The following is an 8,598-nucleotide window of genomic DNA, read 5'->3' as shown; positions in this document are numbered from 1 at the left end:
CTTTCAATATTAAATAAATTGTCTGTTGGTGCTAGGTATAACAGGTTAAAATAAAAATCGACCCGTTTTCATTCCGAATTCATTTGAGTCACGCTGGATTACAAAACTAAGCAGTGCAACCAAATGTCAATCGTGCGATTTAATTAAGGAATTGCAAGAAGTTTTATTCGATATTCACTAGGTTTGCAACCATTTTTGACACGAAGATCAAAACAATCCAAAAAATCCTGCTGTCACCTCCGGCTTTTGGCTACTTAAGTTTTCAAGCTCGAGTAGTGATTTCCACAAGGCTACAGGGAATGTGGGGGTGATGGTAGGGGTATCCTCCTACAATCACACACCTTCCTATCCCTACTTCTACCCTCTTCCAGCGTTTTCAACACCAGTTCTTCCCGCTCCGGTGTGTACCAAGCAGTTAGCTTTTCGTTGGTGGGTAAAACTGTACTCCTATCTGGTAGTGGTTTGGGGGGGTTGTTGTTGTGGTTGAAGTATGACAGCCTGTGTCGTTGGATACGCCTACTCTACCAGCGGCTTAACTTTGAAGATGGTCCACCCCTCCACCCCTGGACAGGTCCTCAGGGCATTCCCGTTGCCCGCTCAGGGTCGGTCAATTTGGGACTGGTCCCGGGCCACTTACGAGAGGCACTGGCGGCCTCCAGGCGCCCGGTCCTTGCCCTGACGGAGTCACCCTCAGGAAGGTCTCCTTGGGGTGGCCACAACACCAGAGTAAAGTTACCAAGAAAAGCAAAAAGGTGGCCCATACGCACTTCCAAGAGGACTCGGCCAGTTCCCAGCGCGGAACGCGCCCGAGAGGGGGAAGGGAGTGTCGCCACTTAATCCCGAGAAAGGCCGCGGGACCCACCTCCGGCTCCCTCCCGCTCCCGCCCTCGGCCCCACCTCCCCCTGCTAGCACAAAGCCTTCCCCAAGGCGGGGGCCAGGCCTGCAGGAGGCCGCCGGGACGCGACCGGACCGGGGCCCGGAGACCCGCGAGTCGGGCCGCGCAGGCCGCCGATCCCGGGCGAGTCCAGAGTTCCCGGCCCGGACGGAAAGGACGGAAAGGACGTGCTTGCCCGCACTGCCTTCGAGGCGCGGGAAGCCGGACGCTGCCGCCCGGGCCCTCCGCCTTGGCATCCCGGTCACCCGAGAAGGCCCGGCGCGACCCACGCTGCCCCGCCAGCCACGCCCGAGGTGGCGGCCGCCGGCAGGGAGCGCCTGCGCCGGCCGGGCCGCGGAGGGCCGAGGGCTCGCAGGGGCGTGCACACGTCGTCCTGACGTGGGTGACTCGATAAGTGGCAGGGGCCCTCTCGCGCCCCACGGAGGTGCAAACTCGGGGCCTCAAATCAATTCCCCTCACTTCCGTAGGGCCCTGTGCTCCCGCACCTGAGGAGGGCGAACAAACAATGCGGGCGGGTGGGGGGACGGGGAGGGGAGGGAGGGGGCGGGGGTGCGACCCCCGCGACCCCGGCCGCCCGGCGCCTCGCCTCGCCTCGCCTCGCCTCGCGACAGGGGCGCACACGCGGGCGCGCACACACGCACTCTCCTGCCCCAGTACGGGAAGATGGCCGTTTCTGCTCCAGTATAAAGGCTCTTTGTTGCGCTCACACAAAAGCAGCCAAGACCCGCTCTTCTCGCAGGCCCTTTGCACAAATCGAAGGAACTCAGATGAGTTTCCAAATGGCCTTAGAAGCCTGAAGCGGTGGGAGCAACTAAAGAGAGGGAGAATAACAGGCCTCCCGCCCTCACCTACCAAAACCTCTGTCAATATGCAAGTCCTCGCCCGGGGAGACGGGAGCTGAGCTCATTCGCAAGGGAGGAAGGAAAGAGGAAAACCTACTTTACTATCAAGGCCCAAAGGGGGTATTAAACATTCACATTCTTGTAGGGTTTCTCCCCTTAACCAGGGTAGAAACATAATCTGGAAAAGTCTGGATACACCAAAAAGAAAAAGAAAAAAGAAAGAAAAAAAAAAAAACCCCAACAATAGCAACTTAAAAAAAACAAAAACAAAAACATAACAAACCAGTTGCCATCAGCCCAAAGCGGTAGTAGCAGCAGCCGGCGCGTGTGATCCACTTACTTGTCCGACTCTTGTGACATGTTTGATCCAATGAACTCGCTCCCCTTTTCCTGGAGCCTCAGCCTCTGGTGAAACTGGACTTTCAAGTCTGTGCAGGTGAAGGTGTGTGAGAGCGCCCGAGATGGCAGAACAAGAGCTACAGGTAATTCTGCTTTTCCGTCCCCCCTCACCACTCTCGCTCGCTCGCCCGCTCGCGCCCTCACCTAGCCGGAAAGGTGGGATAAGGGGGGGCCCCTCACATGGGGCCCGAGCTCGGAGGCGGCGGGGCGGCACGGAGTCCTCCGGGATCGTGGCAATGGGCAGCCACAGAGCAGAAAGTGGCGGACTTGGGCGGCCACAGGTAACTTTCTCGCAAGGAGCTGAATTCTTTCACTAAAGGATACAAGCCCGAGGGACGAGCTGCACGGTGATTGGCTGCGAAGCTCCCTCAGGTGAGCTGCCATTGGCAGAGGCGCGCTCAGGTAAGGCCCTTCTCCAAGTGCAGGTAACTCACTCCGTAGTTTACCTGAGTGGAGCGGCGGCACGCTTGCAGCTCTGCAGCTGCCCGTGGGAGCTGAGGGTCAGGGCTAGGAGTAGACTTCACGCCACGCTTTCGTTCTTCCTGGAGGCCGGCCGGGGGTGGGGGTGGGGGGGCAGGGGAAAAAAAGCAACACTTGGAACCACTAGGGATTGTGGGTCAAACGGAAGGCCTATGGAGAGCTGGACTCAGGTACCCCAAGCCAACCGGAATCAAATGCGCAGCATGACCGCAAGGCTTTGAATACCCACTTTAAGAGGACTTTTGACATTGTCAGAAGAGTGAGGGACTGAAGTTTACTTTGTGCTCAGAGGGGGGAAAACACAAAGATTGCCGAGTCTGTTGTGTAATTGCATTTTTAACATTCTTATCCAGAACAAACACTTTTCGTGTCCTCATGTGTAAGGTATCAGGTAGATTACAGATTTTCACAGAGATGAGCATCCTTTCATGATCTGGGCAGATGGACAGTGGGGTGGTTTTGATGGGATGAGAAGATTTGGGGTGAATAGACGCTAAGATGGCCCAGGCCTGTCTCTTCTATCTCAACTCTAGCCTGGGATTCCAGAGCTGCAAACAACCACTGAATCCCTTCTGTTAACCTGTTGTCATTTGACGTTTCCAGGCAGGCATCAACATTTACATTGTAATTCAATAGAAGCAGCCACTACAAAGGTGCTTTATCCTTCCAGCTTAATATGGTTGCTATGGAAACAATTCAGGATGAAACTGACTTATTTGTGCTTCTGGGTCTTCTGGTTGGGAACCACACAAATTACCAAAGGTTTCATTTATAACCACTTGTTCCTCAAGAATATTGGTGAAAGTTCTGACAGGAATGTAGTCCATACATATGAATCATAGAAATAAGGAGGGCATGGGAGTTATACCGTATTTTATTTCAAGTTAATACTACATTGCCAGAGATGATACCCAACTTCTATTTCAATCTTTATGGATCAGATATTTCCTGAAAATTACATTATGAGACAAGGTTTGGTTGTTCCATGTTTTATGCTCCCCAAGTGAATTTAAAAATTTTATAAAGCACAGTATAAGCACACACTTTTTAAAGATAATATATTTTAAGACAATACAATACCCACCTTTTCTCTACCTTCTTAATCTCCTTTCTAAAGGCATCCACATTCCACTTTTAGCCATCTCTTCTGTCATTGACCTCCCCATTTCTTCTTCTTCTCTTCTTTTCTTCTTCTTCTTCTTCTTCTTCTTCTTTTTCTTCTTCTTCTTCTTCGTATAAAGATTTTATTTTTAAGTAATCTCTACACCCATGGTGGGGCTTGAACTCACGACCCAGAGTTCGAGACTTCAGACTGAGCCAGCCAGGCGCCCTGACCGTCCCATTTCTAAATAATTTATACTGCTATCTTTTGATTTATCAATTTAATTGTTGTGCTTTGACCACCTTTTGCCTTTAGATAAGGATTTAGCTCTTTTCAGACCTCATACAGTTTTCCCTTCCACCATTCTTCCAACATAGCTCTTTTCCAGTTTAGGGGTGGTGAGTAGCTGGTGACTGCAAATACCAGTGACAACAAAGCCAACTAGTGTACTGTGGTTGTTTTCTTTCTTATAAAACCTTTCAATCTGTTTACTTAGTTTGTTATGCCCCCATCCTTATATTCTTTCTACAACATACCTATCAAATGACTATCAAATTTATTTTCCAAGTGATCAAATAATTCCATCCTCCCCCTCCCGCCTGAAACATCCCTCCAAAAGTCCACTGTCCTCCTGTTCCAAAGGAGATGAATTTCTCTCAGGACCTGCTGCCCAGCTGTCATCTGGAACATTCCTTCATCTCCAGAGCAAAAACTCCATTGCTTTGTCCTGTGCCTTCTTTCTTGGTTTACTGCTTCGTTTTTCCTGGCACATGTTCCAGTAAAAACCCAAGAAAGGGTACAGAAGGCAAAACTTGAAATGGCTTTATTCAACCCTTACTTTTGATGGAAAATTTGACCAAGGGTAGGATTCTAAGTTGAAATTTTTCATTCAAAAGTTGATAAAAATTGCTCTTTTATCTTCTAATATCCAGTGTTTCTATTGAGAATTCCAATGCCATCCTGATTCCCATTTCTTTGTGACCTGGAGTTTTTCTTTCTAGAAACTTGAAGAATAATCCCTTTATTTCTAATATTCTGAAATGTCATAATTATGCTCCTTAGTTCTCTAGTATTCTGAAATTTCACCATGTTGAAGGCTTCCATCAAAGGTCTGCAAACCTTTGACTCTCCATTCATACTTAAGAATGAGGTCATAAAACCCCACCAGAAACCTTATGTATAAGGGTGGGAAGGAGTGGGCTTGCTGTATGGTGATCAGGTGGAGGCTCTTCTTTCCATAGGTTCTTCTTTTCTTTTGGGCTCTTCAGTTTCTCAGGAGAAATATCTGCAATTTCTTGCCTGAGGGGACATTCACCAGGCTGCTGATATTCTGGAAGCAGTTCAGGGGAAGTGGTCCAGGTGAGTCATTGCTTACTATGCGATTTTTCATGTTCTGTTCTTTTCTTTTCTTTTTTTTTATTTTTTTTATTTGAGACAGAGAGAATGAGAGACAGAGAGCATGAGAGGGAGGAGGGTCAGAGGGAGAAGCAGACTCCCCGCCGAGCAGGGAGCCCGATGCGGGACTCGATCCCGGGACTCCAGGATCATGACCTGAGCCGAAGGCAGTCGCTCAACCAACTGAGCCACCCAGGCGCCCCATGTTCTTTTCTTTTCTGTAGGTACCTTATTCCTGCCTTTCTTTGTGCCTGGCATACAAGTCTCTCTGCTGTTTCTCTAGCTGGAGGTAATCACCTGGCTGCAAGAAATGGGTCAGGGGACCTGAAGATCTAACAACTCCAAATGCTCACATTCACTCAGGCCCCTGCCACTCACCTCTTCTCGACTTCTGGGATCTTGGGGCCACTCATTAGCATCTCCCTCTGATGATCTCTGGACCCGGGGCACTCTGAAGCTTGGTAGCATATCAGGCTCTTTCTGTATTGACCTCTAGGATGACATTAAAGTGTAGTTTTTTGCCGTTGTGTTAAACCAGTTTCTACTGTTCCATCCACCCCATCTTGCAGACTTGTGTTGAAATACATGTTTTGCGGATGATCCCTCCTTCGTGCCCTTTGTTCCTGTGTATTTATCTTTTATGTTCCTTTACTGTCCTTTTTAGGAAACAAGATAAACGAGTGTGAGTCAATCTGTCATCTTTAATTTGCAGCCATTTAAAAAATTATCCAGGGACACCTGGGTGGCTCAGGTCATGATCCCAGGGTCCTGGGATGGAGCCCCACATCTGGCTCCCTGCTCAGCAGGAAGCCTGCTTCTCCCTCTCCCTCTGCCTGCAGCTCCCCCTGCTTGTGCTCTCTCTCTGACAAATAAATAGAATCTTAAAAAAAATATATATATTTTGTAAAAAAATGTATCCAAAAGCTTTTATCAAATTTATCCATCCCAAATTTGTTGGTGCAAACAAAACCAGCATTTATGGCCAAACCTTTCTTTTTATTGGTCAGTGATGGTCAAGATTCCTTTCTTCTTCAACATTATTCCATTCTCAACCTAGTGATTGTTTATATAATGGTTGACCACTGTCTTTAATTGGAGCAATTAGCACATCAAAAAAATGAGCCTGGAATTTGCCACAGTATTCATCATGGACTTAAAAGTTTCCGCACAGTTTAAGGTTTGATGGTCATTTAGGTGGCAGCAACAAAGTAAATTTTCAGATAAAAAGCTAGTCATAAAAGAGTATTGTTTTTAAACTAAATTATTTCATTTATAAGATTAAAGTTGTAGTTAAATTCACAGGCAAGAAAAACAGAATTGTTTATTATCATTTTAGTAGTAATCTTTAGCATCTATTATGTTGGCCAATTACATTTTCCTAAAGTAAAAAGTTTAGTATTTGATACTAAATTGTTGTTTTATTATCGTGAATCTTTTTTTTTATTTTTAAAGATTTTATTTATTTATTTGAAAGAGAGAAACAGCACAAGCAAGGGGAGGGACGGCGGGGGGGCTGAGGGGGAGGGACAAGGGAAGGGACAAGGAGACTCGCCACTCAGAGGGGAGCCCGTTGCAGCTGGATCCCAAGATCCTAAGATCATGACCTAAGCCAAAGTCAGACGCTTAACCGACTGAGCCACGCAGGCGCCCCTATGGTGAATCTTCTATAGTGAGACTTTGGGAGAAGGTGGCCACTTCAGCATCTGGGCAGAAATCTCAGGTTTTAAAGGGTTACAGTTCTAGTGAAACAAGTCTGGCTGCTGCTTGTTTGCCCATCATACACAGGGCCACTACAGCATGACTGTCACTGAATCCACGGCAGAGCCATACTGTTTTGCACTATAAAAACACTAACTTGTTTGATTGGCTCTTATCCCCAAGAAGAAACCTTGGGAAGAATGAAATGTACCTGGATTTCTGAATTTGAAAGCAACAGAGAAATTTATAACTTAACCAACTGAGCATTAAGAGCAGTTTCCTTACAGTTTGGGGCCACTTGTGTTTTTCATAGTTGCACTGATAGGTGTATTTGCATGGACATTTACTGATTCCATGAAGGCTCTTGAACTAGTGATAAGGAATTCAGCTCTCAGTCAGCTGAGGTTTGCTTATTTCCTTCAGGATAGCAAATGTTTCTGTTTCTTGGGCTGGCCATTAATAATAATTCTTCTGGTCCTGTTAAAGCGGGGTGCATTGAACACTTGTGTTCATCTCTACTTCTTCCTGCAGTCCCACTGATAGAAGAATAAGAGAGGAGATGAGAAGGTTAAAGATGACAACAAAATCCAGGGAGTGGAAAGTGACTAAAGAAGGAAGAAGAGACTTAGCTGAGCTGAGAAAGATAAACCTGAGCATCTATAGGCTCTGAGGATCAAGCCTGGTTTGCCTGCAGAACCTCATAAAGGTAGAGTGATCAAGTTTCCAGTAACCACTGAAGGTGGAAGTGGTAGGGCTGAAACCAGAGGGATTGATTCAAAATCTGGATACCCTAGGTCCCCAGCCCCAGAAGCATAATCAAGCTTCCATCTGTATTGGCTTGTTAGGGCTGCCATAACAAAGTACCACAGACTGTGTGGTTTAAACAACAAAAATTTATTTTCTCATAGTTTTGGAGGCTAGAAGTCCAAGATTCAAGGCTTTGGCAGGGTTGCTTTCCTTGGCTTGTGGGTGGCCATCTTATGGCTGTGTCCTCAAATAGTTTTTTCACTGTGAATGCACACCTGTGTCCTCATCTCCTTTTCTTTTCTTTTTTTAAAGATTTTATTTTTAAGTAATCTCTACACCCAATGTCGGGCTGGAACTTGCAACCCCAAGATCAAGAGTCACATGCTCCACCAACTGAGCCAGCCAGGTGCCCCCTAATCTCCTTTTCTTATAAGGACATTAGTCATATTGGAATAGGACCCAGCCATATGACTTCATTTTATCTTAATTGCCTCTTTAAAAGTCCTATGTCCCAATACGGTCACATTCCGAGGCACTGGGGGTTACAACTTCAACATATGAATTTAGGAGAGACATAGCTCAGCCCAAAACCCCATCCCTACTCCATGCTGGCAGGAGACAGTGTCAGATGGAACCAGGCAGACTTTAGGCTAGGGTACATCAACCATCAAGAGTGTGGCATTGAGGGACACCTGGGTGGCTCAGTCAGGAGAGCATGTGACTCTCAAACTCAGCGTTGTCCATTTGAGCCCCATATTGGGTGTACTTAAAATCTTTTAAGATTTTGTAAAGTAAAAAAGATTTACTTAAAATCTTTTAAAAATATATGATGTTGTGGGATGCCTGGGTGGCTCAGACAGTTGAGTGGCTGCCTTCGGCTCAGGTCATGGTCCCGGGGTCCTGGGATTGAGTCCCACGTTGGGCTCCTTGCTCAGTGGGGAGCCTGCTTCTCCCTCTCCTCTGCTGCTCCCTCTGCTTGTGCTCTCTCGCTCTCTCTCTCTCTGACAAATAAATAAATAAAATCTTAAAAAAAAAAAAA

General features: G+C 47.0%; 1 long non-coding RNA gene across 3 annotated transcripts; it reads left to right on the top strand.

Moving 5' to 3' along the window:
• Positions 1 to 1,544: 1,544 nt before the first annotated feature.
• Positions 1,545 to 8,554, top strand: LOC145718391 (uncharacterized). Of its 3 annotated transcripts, XR_014141775.1 has the most exons (4): positions 1,545 to 2,220; positions 2,457 to 2,539; positions 4,961 to 5,078; positions 7,344 to 8,554. It is a non-coding gene; the product is annotated as an uncharacterized LOC145718391 (long non-coding RNA). The 3 variants fall into 3 exon arrangements; XR_014141774.1 differs by having other exon boundaries at positions 1,545 to 2,539; positions 4,988 to 5,078; XR_014141773.1 differs by having other exon boundaries at positions 1,545 to 2,539.
• The last annotated feature ends 44 nt before the right edge of the window (positions 8,555 to 8,598 follow it).

Source organism: Leptonychotes weddellii, unplaced genomic scaffold (assembly GCF_054177405.1).
Source record: "Leptonychotes weddellii isolate Sample4059 unplaced genomic scaffold, ASM5417740v2 HiC_scaffold_1507, whole genome shotgun sequence".
Taxonomy (NCBI): Eukaryota; Metazoa; Chordata; class Mammalia; order Carnivora; family Phocidae; genus Leptonychotes; species Leptonychotes weddellii.
Note: the sequence above shows the minus strand (reverse complement) of the source record. Positions and strands in the feature narration are given on the sequence as shown.